We start from the raw sequence: 19,210 nt of genomic DNA on the forward strand, positions 1-19,210 counted from the left end.
GTCCTCAGAAAAACCCAATGCGGGAAAACCGATGCAGCTATTTGAGGGTTTTATTATTAAGTAGTTTCAGAATACAATCTGGGTTCTAGAAATGGCTCACCCAATAGAGAATTCTCTCGGTAGTAGTACCTCTCAGTTGGAGATAGATATTCTGGCTAAAAGCACCAGATGAACAACCCACAGCTCTCAGCTGCAATCTGCGCCACGAAATCTCCCAGCGTCTGCCTCTAGGGACCGCGTCAGCCTCTCTGGCCTAGAGTCATCAAGGCATAAGCCCAAATTGCCCTGCGTCAGCCTCCTCAGCCTCTATGTCACCCACACTAGCTCTCCTTAGGCACTGTGCAACTTCTGACTGCCTCTATGTGGCTTCTAGTTGGCTCTACGCCCCTCTCTCCAGCTTCTCCGTTGATGCTCCTGATAACCGGCTCTGCTTTTTCTGCTTCTGTATTCACTACCCCTCAGCTGCAACTTTGATCACTCTTTCGATTTCCTTAGCAAGCCCTACCCCAAAAAATTGAATTCTTGATCAACTCAATGTGTTCTCCAAGTGACCCTCAAGCCTGCTCTTATACTTTTCTCGTTGACAATTCAATGGCCAAGATTAAGTCCATAACCAATGGCTAAGATTATATCTTGCGTGATCCATGACTTTTGGACCATTCTAACTTAGTTTTATATCAATTCACATCAATATTTTATTTTCCCTAAGTTTAGACTTAGGGACTCCATTAAAAAATATTAATTATTTGAATATCTCTCAAACTGGTGAGATTTTGTCCAAACCATTTCTGGGTATTGGAGATCTTATGTTCTTTAGAATCTCCACCAATTTTTGTGGCTATAGCACATCCGATGCTACCCCAAACCAACAGATACACTAGTATTATAGGGACCTCACATGCCCCTCTCCTTCAAAAAATGTTGTCCTCAACACTTGAGTACTTTTGGAGGCTTCTATATAAAATTCTCATCCTGCCATGTGGAATCTTCAACAAGTAAGTTCTTCCACTTAATGAGATACTTTGAAATTGATCGATTTTGTAACTTTCAAGTTCTCGTTTCTATGACTGCTTCAGGCCCCAATATGACTTTTCCTTCTTCGACAAGTTTTGGCAATAATGTTTGAACTGGGAGCTTCTCATTAATAGCCTTCTTTAAGCATGAAACATGGAAAATTGGGTGTACCCAGGGAGATGCGAGCATCTCCAATTTGTATGCCATAGTACCAATATTTTGCAACACTTTGTAAGAACCATATTACTTGGGTGATAATTTATTATCCTTCTTAGCTTGCTTGAATGAAATTTGTTTGTATGGTTGGAGCCTTAAAAATACCTAGTCACCTACATCAAAACTTCTTTCACTGCGATGTTGATATGCCTATTGTTTCATTGGATTCTGCACTAGAGTGAGGTTATCCTTTAAGAGTTGAATAACTTGTTGTTGATGCTCAATGTGATATTCCACTGCTTGAACCTTAGAATTTTCTCTTAAAGATGATGAGATGGATGGTGGATGATACCCATAAAGTGCCATAAATGGGGTCATTTTTGTTGTAGTATGGAAGGAAGTGTTATACCACCATTCAACTAGAGGCAACCACTTGACCCATTGTGTTGTTTATCAGATACAAAGAAATGAAGATAACATTTCAAACATTTGTTCACTATCTTAGTTTGCCCGTCAGATTGAGGATGATAAGATGAGATAAGAGATAATTGAGTACCAAGACAAGAAAATAATTCTTTCCAAAAATTTCCAGTGAAAATGGAATCCCTATCACTTACAATAATCTTTGGGTTTCCATGTAGCTTTTGAATTATTTCCATAAATGGTAGCAATTGTATTTCCTTTAAAAGGATGATATAATGCACAAAATTGTGCATATTTGGTAATTTTATCAGCTACCACCATGATGACACTCTTTCCTTAATACTTGGGTAAACTTGTGATAAAATCCATTCAGATCTCCTCCCAGCGCTGACTTGGAATGGCTAAAGGTTGTAAGAGACCATGGGTCTTAATTGTCTCAACTTTATTTTGTTGGCAAGCCAAACATTTTGCCACAAACTTATGAATATCATATTTAAGGCCATCCCAAAAAGAAATCTTCTTGACCTTTTGATAAGTTTTTAAAATTCATTAGTGAAATTCCAAAAGAATCTTTTGTTTGAGTTGGGAATTCTTACAAAGATATAAACAATCTTTGTACCATAATGAATCATTTTTCCAGTTAAATGTATCAAATCTACTCAGATCTTGCTACAAATTTTGAATGAGTGTCCACACATCTTCGTCATTCTTCCATTCATCCCTTGCTTTAGTTATCCAATCAGATTGAATAATAGAAATGACACAGAGCAATGCTTCCACATCCTCGTCCTTTCTTGAGAGTGCATCTGCAATAACATTTTGCTTCCTTTTTTGTAGATTATTTCAAAGTCATAACCCAACATCTTTGTGACCCATTTTTGTTGCTCTTCTGAAGATAATCTTTGTTCGAAAAATTATTTAAGACTATCATGATCAATTTTTATCTTGAAGTGTCTTCCCATTAGGTAAGGTCGCCATTTCTTTAGTGCATGTAGTATTGCCAACACTTCCTTATCGTAAATAGGTTTGTGTAAATACTTTCCCTTGATTGGATGACTTTCAAAAAAATGGGTCTTCCTTCTTGCATTAAAACAACATCAATTCCATTTCCTGAGGCATCACATTCCACAATAATGGTTTTTGAGAAGTCGGTATAGATAAGACCAATGCTTGGTACATTGCTTGTTTAAGATGTTCAAAGACCTTAGTTGCTTCCAGAGTCCAAGAAAATGCATATTTCTTCAGTAATGTTGTTAGAGGCGCTGATATTCTCCCATAATTCTTAACAAACTTGAGACAATACCCTGTCAACCTGAGAAATCCTCAAAGATGATTTAGGGTTGTGGGGATTTTTCATTCCTTAATGGCTTTATATTTGTTAGGGTCTACCTTAACACCCTCATGAGATATAATATGACCAAAATATTCCACCTCTTGTACTCCAAAGAAACATGTGGAGGTTTTTCATATAATTGTTTCTTCTTCAATAGTTTGAGCACCCTGTCAACATGTTGAACATGATCCTTGCAAGGCTTACTGTATATTAGTATATCATCAAAAAATACTAACACAAATTTTAAATGAAGGGTTTGAAAATGGAATTCATCAAACCCTGAAATGTGGAAGGTGCATTAGTAAGGCAAAAAGGCATGACCAAAAACTCATAATGATCTTCATGAGTTAAGAATGTTGTTTTTGAAATGTCTTCAGTCTTCATTCTAATTTGATGATATCCTGAATCAAGATCCAACTTTGTGAAGTAAATTTCTCTATGTAATTCATCCAACAATTAATCAATGACACGAATGGGAAATTTATCTTTAATATTGAGCTTGTTGAGCTCCCTATAATTTAAACACATATGCCTTGACCCATCCTTCTTATGCACCAACACTACTGGAGCAAAGAAATAACTTTGACTAGGTTGAATTATACCAGCCTCTAACATTTCTGCAACCATATGCTCAATTTCACTCTTTTGGGCATAGGGATATTTGTAAGGCATGATGTTTGGACTAACACTTCCTGGAATCAAGTGAATAGCATGATCATAATCACAAATAGATAGGAGGCCTTTGGGAGTCTCAAATACCTTGGAATTATTTTCCAAGACTTTTTGTAGATTCCGAGAAATAGATGATTTGCATGTTTGAACGTCTAGTGAGCATAATCGTCCAATTACTTCCTGAATTTATTTCTTCAAAATACTTTTCATGCCATTGGAGCTGATTATCTTCCCTGGTTTCCCTATGATACCCCTTGATTCAATTTCATTTCCTTCCCAAAAAAAATTCAAGAAAAGTTCTTGAAAATTAAAGGTTATTGTCCCCAAATATTGTAACCATTTGACTCCTAGTACAACACAGCACCACCCATTGGAATGGTTAGCTTAATATAATGGCACTTTCTAGAGAAATTTATAGTTCCTCCATTTGCAACCATCACTCTAAACTCTAGCGTTGGATATAGAAATCAATTCAATTCCTTCGATATCGTACGATGAATAAAATTATGGGTATTACCTAAATCAATCAACACTATTGCCTTTTTCTTCTTGATATAGCCTTTTATCTTGAGAGTTTCAGGAGTGGTAATCCTGCCAATATTGCATTACAAGATATGGCCGGATTCATTTCTTATTTCTCTAGGGTTGGCTCTTGGTATATATCCTCTTCTTTTGATGTTTCTTGTTCCTTTTTTTCCTCCTCTTCATAATCTATGTAAAATAACTTCTTCTTGGCACACTTATGACCTTCAGTGTATTTGCAATCACAACTATAACAAAGCCCCTTTTCTCCTTTTTCCTCCAATTTTTGTGGTGTCAACCTTGTAGGTTGTTGAAGGCTAGGAGCAACAACATTTCCATATTTATATTTGTGAGTGGTAGTGTAACAACCTTGGTTAAAAATCCATCTAATAATGATAATAAAGGAAAAATAAGACCAAGGTCATCGGACCCGTATTTCAAGTTGAATGTTGGGTAAAAACATAGCGACGGGGACCACTTGTGATTAATTTATGGCCATGTAAATTTGCAAATGAAGTGGCAAAGGTAAAGTGGAATTAATTGACATTTACTTATGAAAATAATGGAAAATAGGAGAAAAGGAAGGTGAAAGTTCACAAAATTGCATGCGAGGAAAATTGAAGGAAAATAGAGGAAAATGAAGAAAATATAGACCTCAATGATAAAAAGACTTTTGAGGATCAGTTTAGTCTTTGGCACTCTCATTTTATTCTCTCTCTCATACTCTTTCACAATTAGATTTTTTTGGAGCACTCTTGGAGGATTCTCGTACACTTTGGATTTGGAGAAAGAAGGAAAAGGAAAAGAAGCAAAGCGCAAGGGGACAGTGGGATCAACAATTACAACATGTTTTATTTGTAATTACTGAGTTGTATGTATGATTTCCTTGCTATTTTTGGAATGCATGGTATATGCATGTGATTATTTGGTTATGATTTGTCATTTCCATGGAGGATTGCCTAGATTGACAATGGTTTTGCCTAGCCTTTCCATTTCCTAGATAGACATGATGTGTATTTTCCCATTTATTTTCATATTGGCACCCATGTTCATTATGGTTGTGGATTGATTTATTAGTTCCTGGAGCCTTGGTTGGACAAATGATCTGGAAGCCTTAATTGAATGAATCAAGTCTAAGGGAGCTTAGATTTGTTTGCAAATTGATGACAGCCATGACAGGGATATAGATGGTATTCTAAGTCCATTGGTTTAGTTCAGTAACCTTTGAAGTTAAGTGTGGAACTTGTAAAAGAAACTTTACCATAATCCCAGAGAGCCCAGTCAAGATGACAAAATCTCAAGGAGACGTAACCCATGATATTTGGGTGAACTCCTAGATTAAATTTGTTGTTATGTGTAGATGTTTATTTGCTGCATTATATGGTTGTTATATGTGTTTAATATCAGCAAAAACAAATGGACTTAAAACACTTAAATAGTTTAAAAATCAAAAGACATACACCAGTTTCAAGTATTTAATTCCACAAATACCATATATAAGCTAGATCATTTATTTGTTTAACTGAGTGGGAGGTTCTTGTAAGCATAACAATTTATCAAACCCCCATTTCAGATCATGGAGTGATGTAGATCCCGAGTCCAAGAGTTGCAGAAATGTGGGTAGGGTCCATGAAGTCATTCTCCTCATGGATCATTACCTTGCTACGGGGTCCCACAATATTCACTAGTAGGAGGATCAATATGATTCAGATACTGAGGACTGCAAAGGAATGTTGAGGACAGAGGAGGAGGCTTAGTAGTAGAGTCAACAACAACACAATTTTCCCAATAGATAGTTGTAGACATAGTTGATTCAGTTCATTTTTTTGGATGCTTCTCAGTTGTAGATGTTGCAGTAACAAAATAAACAGTGAGAGGTGTTGCATGCAGTACATTACATAGGTGCAGGATAAGGGTGGTTGATAATCCCTTTCTTGCTGAGAGGGAGTGTTGAAAATGCAACAATGATTTTTGCCTTAATCAAATTGAGGAAGTTTGAAACATTAGCAGACAATTTAGAGGAGTTAATTGAGGTGACATGGCTCTTGTCACACAGTTAAAAATACTCAATTTGAGTTAATGATTTGAACTTCAGTTGATTCCTAAAACATAGGAGTTTAGCTTAGTTAATTCGAGTTAGGGACATGAATTTCAGTTGTGTGCAGTAGGTTCCTAAATTTTAGGAGCCTAGGTTGAGCTTATTTCAGTTGTAGCAATTTAATTGAGTTAAATTTAGCTATGGTCAGTTTAACTAGTTCTAATTGTTGGAGGAACTAGTGGAAGGTCAAGTTGTGGAAGTGGAACTTAAACCACACACAGTGATCATACAAATAACTAATCAATCAGCCTAAGTTAGCTCATGCATGTAGAGAATTCAAGTTACCCAATTGAGATGGAGCTTTCAAGGCAGTGTACTATCAGTTGTAGACTATTCTGAAGTGTACAAGTGGTGCATGCAGTCAGAGGAAGGACCTAAAGAAATTGCACAATCCATATGAGGGAATTTCCCAATTAATAGAGGCCTAGTTCCTCAAGGAATAGTGCAAGGAATTAAGAGCTTGGAGGGCTAGAAAATTCGCTAAGTGTTGGCAAAAGTTAGTCAGATAGGCAGATGAATATACTATACACTTGTAGGTTGTTCTTAGGCTTAAGCAAGCATATGTATTTCATATGTATTCTCTGATTAATGCAATATAGGTCGAAAGGGGTTTTGAGAAGTTGATTCCTCTAGATAAATATTTATGCATTTGTGATGTTTCCTTTTCATGTCTGTGATTTTTGTTCTAGATGGTGAATTAACTTCTACATATCAGTAGAGTAGCTTCACGTTTTGTGATTTAGTAAATTTCATGAGCAGTTTCGAATCTCACATTAATTTCTACATTAGTGTAAGCTTAGTAACAATAATTAATAGTAGTCCAACTATTTAAACACCAATGTTCAAGCATCCACAATGCCTACTAGTATCAATTATCCACCTCCTTCTCTTTGAACAACTCTACAACTCCTATTGTAATTTATTCATTAGAAATCATCACAAAACATTAGCACTGAAAGACCCTTTATTCCACTAACATAATTTATGGCAGAACCCCATTGCTAAAAATATGACTTCATAGAATTATATTTTTTCACTAAATCACATATTAACAAGTACAAGCATAATGTTAAATGGAATGTCTAGATATTTTAATAACTTTCAAATTTATACTCATCTATTAATTAAACGAAGTCTTTTGGTAGAAATCACATGAGAGAATTTTTTGGCCAACGCGTTTCGAACCAACAACTGTGGTTCATCATCATCTATTAATGTTAAATAGAACAAACTATCAAAATTACTAATTAGCAACAACACTTGGACTTTATACAAACACAATATAGGTTTGCAAAGGTGGATAGAGCAAATAAATGATTCCATCCAAAGGTGCTACTCTACAACCTAGTAGTGGGGAGATGTGTAGGTGTTAGATGTAAACATTTTATATTGCAGTTTTGTTTTTATTAATAAAATTTTAGATAAAAGAAAATTATAGTATACATATCACATTAAAATATATAACATATATATAAATAGTAGTGATAAATTAAGATCCATTTTATCATACACATTAAAATAATGATTCCATAACTATATTTAAATTAAATTAATAGGCACATAAATATTTAATACTTATAAGATAACAAGATTCTTAACCATGAATATTGGATGGATGGATATTATTAACTTCTACCATGGATATTATTAATTTCTAAATAAGTTTTGTTACAATGCCATGGGCCAATACCATGGCTTATCAATACCACACGCCTAAAACCAATAACTCATTTCAAAATCAAAATGTTTTATAAATATTTTTATTTATTTTATTTTTATATCATTTTTAAAATTAAAACTCGATATTTACAATAAACTTGCCATATAACAAGATTCTTAACCATCGATATTCACCTTATTTTACCATAGATATTATTAACTTGTAAAGAGGCTTTGTTACAATACCATGGGCCACTACCATGGCTTATCAATACACTTACCCAATATATTGGTTCAATTAAAAAATAATAAAAATTTGCTAATTGTCTAGTAAATAAATAATGAATAATAATAATAATAATTATCATTGGAGATTTCCCAAAGTGAACTATGTAATGTTTTTGATCCCAGACCAAAGAGCTTTAAGAATAAACTAGTGCTAAAAAGGCTATTTATAAAAAGAAGTTGAAGTGAACTATATAATGTATCTGATCCCAGAACAAAGAACTTTAAGAATAAGCTAGTGCTAAAGAGACTATTTATAGAAAGAAGTCAAGTACCCATTTGATTAAAGATTAGCGAGGAATAAATCTGGTAAAATTAAATTTTATTAGAAATAAATATTAAATTAGAAAAAGTAACTAATGATTAAAACCGTAATTTGGCCAAAATTAAAAAGTATAAAATAAAATAATTAGTAATAAATGTTAAAACAGATAAAAATAAATAATGATTAAAACCGTTATTTCACCGCAATTAAACAAAGTCACAAAAATAAATTAAATAAATTAAGAATTAATTAAAGGAATGACCAAATTCTGGTAAGTCCAATTCTAATAATGTTATATTGAAACATTAGAAAGTAAATTAAAAATTAATTAAATAATGAAGTAAAAATGGTTTAGAAATAAACGAGAAAACTAATAATATTAGTAAACCAATTTTAAATAAATTTAATCACGTTTGATTAAAGAGGGGAGGTTAAAGATGAGGATCAATTTAATTTAAATTAAATAAGAAATATAATCTAAGAAATAAAGTTAAAGAAGACCTCCAATTTGAAATGATGATTTTTTTTGGAAATGATTATAAGATTTATGAAGGTGGGGTGGGAGTGGGGTTGAGGTGGGGAAAATACACCAAGGCAGGAGAGAGGCAATTAAGCGAGGGGCGGGAATCACTCATTAATGGGTGAGATGGTAGATGACTAGTTTTCAGGATTGGCTAGGGTGAGAGGGGCACGAATCACCTATCAATAGGTGAAATGGTAAATGACAAGTTTTCAGGATTGGTTAAGTATGTATCCATCTTCATAAAACATTTGACTACCTCAAATTACATAAAACTAAAAAAAAATAAAAATTAATAAATATAATTAATAATAAAACCAACATAAATCCATTTTACCTCTTGATCCACTAAAATCGGAGAGATATCAATATTTTTTAGGTGCAAACCTCTTTTAGAGTAAAAATGACTATGAACCACACTGGTTGGTTGGAAACGCGTCGACAAATGATATTCCATGTGATTTTCGCCGAAGAATCTTTCTTAACTTAAAAATGACTAGTTTTCACGGAGAAAGGGGCGGGGAAATTAAAAATTAATAAATATAATCAATGGGGACGGGTTGGAATCACCCATCAATACGTGAGATGGTAGATGACCAGTTTTCAAGATTGGCTAACCATATATCCATCCTCATAAAACATTTGACTACGTCAAATTACATAAAAATAAAAATAAAAATAAAAACTAATAAATATAATTAATAATAAAACCAACATAAATCCATTTTAACTCTTGGTCCACCAAAAGTTTAAATGCGAAATTCTTTTAGAGTAAAAATGACTAGTTTTCATAGAGTGAGGGGTGGGAATTACCCTTCAATGGGTAAGATGGTATATGACCATTTCAAGATTGCCTAATCCTCATAAAACATTTGACTACCTCAAATTACATAAAACTAAAAATAAAAATAAAAAGTAATAAATATAATTAATAATAAAACCAACATAAATTCATTTTAACTCTTGATCCACCAAATTCGGAAGGTATCAATTTTATTAGATGCAAACTTTTTTTAGAGTAAAAGAGATGACATAGTGGAAGGAGGCCACAATTTTGCCTGCAAAATAGTGAAAATTTCAGTATGATTTTGGCAAAAATCTGACTAAAATTTTGGGAAATCTAATAGGTGAAAATAAGATTATAGATAAACACTTTAACCTGAAAATTAAATGTATAAATATATAAATCATACCATTAATCTCTCAATCACTTAGTCTTAATTGTCTGACTTCGAGTTTGGCAATGGAAGCAATTTTAATTTCTGAATTCGAATTTGGCAGTGGAAACTGGTAAATAAGAGCAGAAGAAAAGTGCAAGAACCTCAATACTAGGCCAAACAAACAAACTGAGGGAAGTGAACAAACTCTTTATTTGTTTAGGGTTAATATTTGATCTTTGATTAATATTTTGATCCCGGCGACAATGTTTTTTCTCCTATGCTAAATTTGTTTAGGGTTTATATTTGATCTTTGATTAATATGTTGATCCAGAAGCTGGCGAGTATGCTTTTTCTCCTATGCACTACGTAATGCACAACTATACCCGCAATTGATCACATTTTTTGTTTCCGCACATGATCTTCAGTAGTTCTTGAACTCCATTGCGCTATGCACTTTTCGTAGGATCATGCATTTGCTTGGGCGTTACAGAGTTGTAGATTCTTAGGGAGGGGGACATGCATCTATATATCTATAGAATAAAAGGAAAACTTTGTGGGGAAGTATAAAGCACTTCTCGGTGTTTATTCAAACTAATAATAAAACCCAAAGAAAGATATTTAGCTGGTAAGTTATCTGGTGATTTTTAATTGCTAAAGTGTTTTAGCTACAAAATTTTACTCAATATTTCAGTGTTTTTAGTAAGAATAAGGGTGGTGGACTACAGTACATCTATTCCAAATACCAAAATTCTAAAAGTTAGAATTGCTTTTATATTGCTGATATCTTCTTACACTACAGACTTATCAGTGACAAATATTTTTCCATTTTCAATAGTGTCATTGGCTTTGTCGCAGAAGCAATTCGTGGTCGCCATTTACGAGTACAATCAGTGGTAGAGGAGCAGTATTCAGAAAATGGAGACTTCAGGGAATGGAGCAGGCTCAAGGAAGAAGCGAGTAACCAAAACAGTGAAGGCCGGATTGACCTTTCCAGTGGGGAGGATTGCCAGATATCTCAAGAAAGAGCGATATGCCAAGCGGGTTGGAGCCGGGGCGGCCGTCTACCTTGCTGCTGTCTTGGAATATGTCACCGCCGAAGTGTTGGAGTTTGCCGGAAAAGCTGCCCGTCGTTTCAAGAAGACCAGAATTATCCCTCGCTGGCCGTCCGATTCGATGAGGATTTGGATAAACTTTTCGGGAATGTGACCATCGGTGGAGTGATTCAACGCATTAATTACGCTCTCTTCTCCAAGAAGTACATCGAGAAAGTGAAGAATGGGAAAGTGAAGTTTTCTATAACATCACTTTTTCTTCCTCTATGGGCATTTTGCTTTCTAATAAAGCCCACTTGGAACTTATTACTGAATACTCTATAGATATATATAGGTCTTAAATCAATTCTGTTCGTAGTGTGCCCTGTTCAAATGTTGTTTTATGTATAAATCCCTTTCGAAAGGCATCGCAAATTAAGCCCCAGAGTTTAGGGTTCCAAGTTTACTGAACTTTCGAGGATTTATAGGTTTACAATAACTCATTTTGTTGTTATATGTTACATGACTATTTTATTGTTCCAAGTCTTTTATTTCATGCTTGAATTATTTAATTCATTATTGTCCGTAGGTTTTATGTATTCAATATGCTGGTTCTTAAGTTTTTTTTTGGTGCTTTTTCTTTCTTTATTTTTTACTCCGGCTTTTATTGTTTAATCTATGTTTAAATGTTATTTTTTAAGTTTTTGATCTTTCATTTCAAGTCTATATGGTTTAATTCATGCTTAGATATTTGGACTAATATAATTGACAACGTTTAAATTAATGTTGAATTGTTTTTCTGTAAGCCTAATAATTAGAAGTTTGAAGTTGTTTGTTTTTGGTAATCTATTATATGTTAATAGTTTTTTTTTCATTGTAATCAAGAGTATATTGTTATTTAGCATTGAATGGTTTTTCCTTACGCCTAATAGTTAAAATCTTGAAGTTGTTTGTTTTATATGTTAATAGTTTCCTTTTCATTGTATTTAAGAGCATATTGTTACTGTTAATTGATCCTTGGCCTTTTACATGGAGGACCAATAAGGGTTTTTGTTGTTGTTGTTGTAAAATGTGTATGATTAATCTACTATGACCAAACTGATAATTTTTTAACTCTCATCTTAATGTGGTGCTTTATCTAATTAGTCGATTCTTAAAAGTCTTATGAAATCTTGAGATGATTAGGAATCTCCACTTCAATGCTACTTCTTGCTTCAACCTAAATGTGGGTGGATTAGTTGGTAACTTCATTGAAGGATTTGTCATTGTATATATGCCCATTGGTTCCAACTCTAAAGAAATTCATCATTGGCTTGGAATTTATAATCTACACTACTATAGGAGTCACCTTTAATATAGTAGATTCCCCATTTCTACTAAAATTACTTAGTTATCTTCTTAGGAGGGGATAATAGTAATTATAACTCTTTAGAATAGTGATGCTTGAATAGGGAGTGAAAGAGGAGACATTTTTATGATCTTATGCTAGAGCCTTAAAGAAGAAAACAAATGTCAAATAGATTTTGTGACTAATGCTTGAATGAATAAGGAAGAGTCCTTTAGTGCCTAATCCCCATAATATTGGGTTGGTAAATGGATGTCCACTTAGTGGGATGATAGCTTTTTCCTTCTAGACCATAGAAATCTATTGGAAATTTAGGTGAACTTATTCGTAATAAATTTAGGGATGAGTATTAAAATATCTATGAGTATTAAGTTTGTAGTCATCATTATTTTAGGCTTTGAGTGAAGCCCCACAATATAAGATATCTACATGGTAAAATTTGGAGAAAAATAGAAATCCCAAAAAATCAAATTATCTCATAAAAGAACTAGAATTGAAAGTTGGAAAAGGCTCGAGTAAAATAATGGATAATTTTTACCACAAAACCCAAATTTATCATAAAAAGAAAGGGCAATTTAATATATGAGTCATTAGCATCCCAATGTTCTTAAAACACTTACAAAACCCACAATTTATTCATAATTAGGTTTTGTAGATACGAGCCATTAGTGGAGCCCAACATACATAAGTGTTTAGTAAAATCACAATTCAGTCATATAACTAGGTTTTGTAGAATAAAAAATCATGGGATATCTACAAGGTAAAATCAGGAGAAAAAAAGAAATCCCAAACCATGAAGTTCAAATTTAAGCAAAAAAGGACTCAATGGACTCATAAGGAAAATAATGGGCAAATATTGTGCTTCCCAAATTTTACGTGGAAGACATGCATCCTCACAGCTACAAGTCTTTGGGTTATATATGTACTGAGTGGTTCTCTTTGTTAGATATGAAAATTGCCCAAGGTTTGTGGTGGAGGTGCAATACTATACACATAATTATGATTTTTAGTTTTTAAGCTTTAGTTGCAAAAATTACCTTTAAATAGACTACATTAGAGAAGAATACCATTGGACTACAATAGAGAATAATACCATTGGAAAAACTTGGGTTGTCAAATTTGCAACCCAAAATTTCCAGTGGTATATGTACTATTTTATGACAATTTTATTTTAATTATTAATTTTTTTTTTTTTTTTTTAAATGTAATTTAACCAAATCAATTGTTTAGATAACATAAGGGTGGTAGGAAGGGGAAAGTTTTTGTACAACCCTGAAGGAAAATTGAATACAAGGTATGCTTGGGGATTGAGTTCAATGACCAACCCTGATGAAAATTTGAATAGAAGGTATGCTTAGGGATTGGGCTCTATTATCAAAAATCAGGTTGAATTGCATGGCATGTTGCTCCCAAGAATCCTTTGAGTATCTAATGTAACCATCTTTGGAGACTCACTTCTGGTTATTCAACATCTCCACAAAAACACCTAGCTAAAAGAAAATCATTTACCAAATTTAATAATAAAAAAATAAAAAATTAAAATTAAAATGTTGCTTGAAGAATTATCCTTTAAAGCTTTTCTTCTATATTTTAAAGAAACAAAATAGTGAGGTTAATAAGTGTGCTAATCAAACTTCTCAGCTCAAAGTTAAGCAATTAGAAACCAATAGCACCCAAGGTTGGTTTAATTTACCATAACCTCAAACTCAATCATATGGCTATAAAGCATACTAAGATCCACACCCACAAAATTTCTCCAGTTTAGAGGCAAAACATTCTAGTGCCAATCTTAATTATGGGGAATCAATCACCACAAGTGGCAGGGAGACTGCACCTGATTATGGCATTGCATTATTACCTTCACCATTACGCTAACGCTAATCACACCTTATTAAATTGTAATTCCACCGTTTAAGCGCGCTTGAGCCAGAGGCGATCTGGGATGGGTGACCTCCCGGGAAAGCCTGGTTACCAGGTGAAAGCCCCGGAAGTGATGATTGATGCTATGTGATTCTTTTCACTAGTTTCAATCCCACTTCTTCACCCTGTGAGCATCACCCGATGCAATGAGTGCTAAGTGAACTATTCAAAAATCATGAGAAATTAGTCAGTTACGACTACCTCTCATGGAAATGGTCATACGTTAATGACTTACTTAACACAGTTGAATCCCAAAATGACATCTAATATAATGCACTGCGTAAACCCCCTAATACTTAAATTCAAAAAGAGTGAAGGGATCTCTACTTGAATGGTTCATGAGGCACAATACTTGCTAAGGTTTTGCAAATGGGGTAGCAAGCTAAGTGGGCTTGATTGTGGGGAAAACTCCACAGTTAAGCGCGCTTGAGCCAGAGGCGATTTGGGATGGGTGACCTCCCGGGAAGTCCTGGTTACCGGGTGAAAGCCCCGGAAGTGATGATTGATGCTATGTGATTCTTTTCACTAGTTTCAATCCCACTTCTTCACCCCTGTGAGCATCACCCGATGTAATGAGTGCTAAGTGAACTATTCAAAAATCATCTGGAAGTGATGATTGACGCTATGTGATTCTTTTCACTAGTTTCAATCCCACTTCTTCACCCCTGTGAGCATCACCCGATGCAATGAGTGCTAAGTGAACTATTCAAAAATCATGAGAAATTAGTCAGTTACAACTACCTCTCATGGAAATGGTCATATGTTAATGACTTACTTAATGCAGTTGAATCCCAAAATGACATCTAATATAATGCACTGCGTAAACCCCCTAATACTCAATTTCTTTTTGAAAGCATGATGGATGTCCATGGCATACGAATTATGAACAAGTTGATGTCATTAAATCTCCCTACAGGTGGTTCGTCAGGCTGCGTCATTTCAAGATGGCCCCTCCCCTATGCAGACACAGTAACTCATCATTTTCAAGCATGCACAACATTGGCTGTGGATTTAGGCATGTCTTGCAGTCTTTATGCCTACCTACTTGGGTACAGTCTTGGGCTGAAAAACCCATTTTCATCCTGGCGATTGCAGGTGGAACAATAATCGAACTTTCTGAATTGAAGCAAGAGGGTCCTTTGTTGGTGGTGGGAGGCAAAGCTCTTGCTAAATTCATCCCGATTCGAAAACTGGAATATCACTTTGTCAACTTGGATATTGTTGCACAATTGAACTGAAGATTGATTCTATGAAAGTTGATTTATTGGTTCTCAATTTGAAGACAAAAGATTATATGATGTCCACTGTCTAAGTGCAAGAGGAAATACTGATCAACATAATTTGTTTTTAGTCCAAATACAAGTTCTATGTTTGTAATCACTTTTTTTACTATTAATAGAAAGAGTCTTTTTTGATTGGCAAAAAAAAGTGTAAGAGGAAAACTAGTCCTTGAAGCAAAACTTGCTAGATAAAATGTGAATTAGAAGTTCTATGTAGTCAACTCTTGAATCTCCTTGACAAAAAAAGTGTAAGAGGAAAACTAGTCCTCGAAGCAAAGCTTGCAAGACAAAATGATGAATTAGAAGTTCTGTGTAGTCAACTCTTGAATCTCCTTTGAAAAATCAACCTTCTGCACACACTTTTATGAGAATGAAGACTCAGCTAGAACCCATGATGAGCATAAAATATATTTATCTTTTCAAAAAAAAGGAAAATAAAAAATGTTTACGTAATATAATATAACATTACAACATTTCTCTCATTTTACCCATTCTCTCTCGTCTCTCTCATTCTTAGCCAGGGAGATCTCTGGGGTACTTAATAACACCTTAAAGATATCTTTTTCTTGATTCGTTCCTTACCCAAATATATTTCCTTCACAAATAATCATTTACTTTAACTGAAAAACTATATTATTTGAAGCCTTCATCAAAGTTGTGAGCTTTTAAAGCTAAAATTGGTTAATAGCTTGCCTCCTTGAGGGAGGGATTAAATGGAAACAAGTGATACACTTGGCAATGTTCTTAGTGCCAAACATAACAATCTCAAAAAAGAGTTAATAGCTTCAGCGTTTTTAATAAAATTAATATCAATAGTTAGAATATCATCAACAATTAAAATATGTGAGATAATAAAATTGTTGTTATTCTTAATCCCTTTAATATTCCATAAAGCCCCTTCTTTTTTTTAGAAGTTTGCTAATACTATCTAGAACTAAAAGGAAAGGAAGAGTAAGGATGTTAAATAAGGAAAGGAAGAGTAAGGGTGTTAAATTTTAACACATGATACATGCTTTCTTAATAGTTGATTGAACTTTAGTGTACAAGTATAAATTTAAGTTGATAATGCAAATTAAACATCATGTTTGGTGGTCATAGGGTGTAGATTGAGTGGTTGAGAGTTCTCTCTTCTTTACTTTGTGATGTGTTTGTGTGAGTTTATTGTTGAGACATTGATTTAACCTTGAGTCAAGAAGAATTTAATTTACTGTGGGCATCATCCTTGGACTAATAAGTGTTTGATGCATTTATTTGAGAAATGCATTATGTGAGAAAAGAGAAAAAAATGCATAGAATATCAAAATAATGAAATGATTAGGTTTCATCTATATGAATTTGTAATTTGAAAAGTAGGATAAGAATGATTTCCAACAACAATCATGTAAATTCTTGCTTTATAAAAAGGTATGACAACAAGTCGACATTATTCTCAATCTTAACACAGTTGAAAGATGAATCACATCGATAACTTTATGTGTAGTAACTGCCAATAATAGGTGTGCCCCTACTCATTTTGAATTGTTGGAATTGAATGTGCGCTCCCAAAGAAGTGTTCCCCACCATTGCCCAATAGTGAGAGGATGAATGGAGAACAACTTATAGTAATCAAGAAGTTTAAAAAACCCTCTTTGTAAGGAGACATATGTCCTCTTAACATGCCACATGTAAACTCCATAATAACCTCCAGATAAAATATTTTATGTGCTAAGTCAAAGACATGAGTGTGCTCGCCAATCGAGGTCAAATAATGCTAAGTGTAGCTGAAATATCCATGCAATAATGAAGAGAGGGTGTTTAGGAGGGGTGTGCCCAAGAATATTGTGTCATGTAATTACCTCAACCATGCATCAAATATGAAATATCCTATATGGATTGTGCCCTTGGAAGAAGTGCGAAAATGGTCAACTAACTTCCCAAACCATTTGCAGAAGAGAAGGGTGCCCTAAAGAAGGGTGCTAATAAGGGGGGTGTTCTCCAATAATTGTTGTATTTTGAAACTAAGTTATTTTCCCTAATGATAAACCCACCATGATAACAACATATTGATAGGATAAAAGCTCAACCTAGGATTGAATCTAGGATGCATCACTGAAGGACTATTACATGATTAATACCTTATTAAATAATAAAAAGAGGCTTGATCACCAAAGATGTCTATAGTAACCCCCTTCTCTAACTCAAACTTTAGAAATAATACATCATTCAATACACTTAACCCCTAGGAAATATTTAACAACATTTTACAACGTTGACCTGACCTCAAATGACCCATTATGGAAATGGGGTCTAAATTTTTCGATATTTTTCAAGCATATCATAGTTTAAATTGGATAACATTGTTTTTTTCATCTCATCAAGACCTTTGCAACAATAATTTTTTTTCTCCAATTTGACTCCATCAAAAAATGTGGTTGATTAAAGTCTTGGTAAATCAAATTGCACCACGTCATCAGGCCTGCCATGCAGTTCCTACGTGATTGTCCACATCATAGGCCACGTGGAAGTTGTTGACATGTTCTTATCCTGGGTCACATGTATCCACTATTGATTCACTCATATGACATACCCTTATAAACAAATGAACACTCACACATAGACATAGGCAGGTTAAGCAAGTGTGGGCCCCTCCCTAGCCACCTCTTCTCAAGAATAAAAGCTCGGGAGAAGCCACTAGGCATGACCTTGTCAGGGTTACATGGAAACATACAACTTGTGACAAGATTAGCCTCCCTCTTGAATTTTAAGCAAAAAAATTCATGTTATGTCGTGTTTGACCCCACCAAATAGGCCCCATGTGCTAGGTCACCCAGGGAATTAAATCCCATGAGTTCTACTATGTGCTCCATTCAATATACCCAGGGTCTAGGGTGATGTCACTAGTCTTAAATGTTGGTGTGATGTTATCCTTTGTCATGCCCTCCACGTTAGGAGCTATGTAATTGTGGGTTCCACTATACCCGACGTCGTGCAATTCACATAAATCAATATATGTACACATTAGACTCTCCAAAAGAGCTCACCCTCCTCTCGGCAGAGGAACAAAAATATGAATATGTAACTGAGGGTGCACCAATAAAAATAGGCATAGTAATCGAGACATGATGTTATAGGTCCTCATAGATAGTGTTATCCAAGAAGCATTCATGTAAAGTGATGTATGGCCCTCAAGCTTCTAGTCCATGCAAGATGCATTGAAATTGACATATGTCCTCTTAACATGCCACATGAAAACTCCATAACCACCTCCAAATAAAATGTTTTATGTGCTAAGTCAAATATGTGAGGGTTCTCACTAATAGAGGTCAAATAATGCTAAGTGTAGTTGAAATATCCATGCAATAATTAAGAGAGATCACTTATGAGGGTGTGCCCTAGAAGATTGTGCCATGTAATTGCCTCAACCAATCATCAAATATAAAATATCTTCCATATGAAGTGTGCCCTTGGAAGAAGTGCCAAAATGGTCAACTAACTTTCCAAACCATTTGTAGAAGAGAAGGGTGCCCTCAAGAAGTGTGCTAATAAGG

The 19,210-nt window shown here is 34.3% G+C and overlaps 1 pseudogene; it reads left to right on the plus strand.

Moving 5' to 3' along the window:
* Nucleotides 1–11,022: 11,022 nt before the first annotated feature.
* LOC149230426 (histone H2A pseudogene) lies at nucleotides 11,023–11,483 on the plus strand (annotated as a pseudogene).
* Nucleotides 11,484–19,210: the final 7,727 nt, after the last annotated feature.

The sequence above is a fragment of the Pinus tabuliformis genome, chromosome J (assembly GCF_031772625.1).
Source record: "Pinus tabuliformis cultivar Carrire ecotype Pingquan chromosome J, CPIR1, whole genome shotgun sequence".
In the NCBI taxonomy this organism is placed as follows: Eukaryota; Viridiplantae; Streptophyta; class Pinopsida; order Pinales; family Pinaceae; genus Pinus; species Pinus tabuliformis.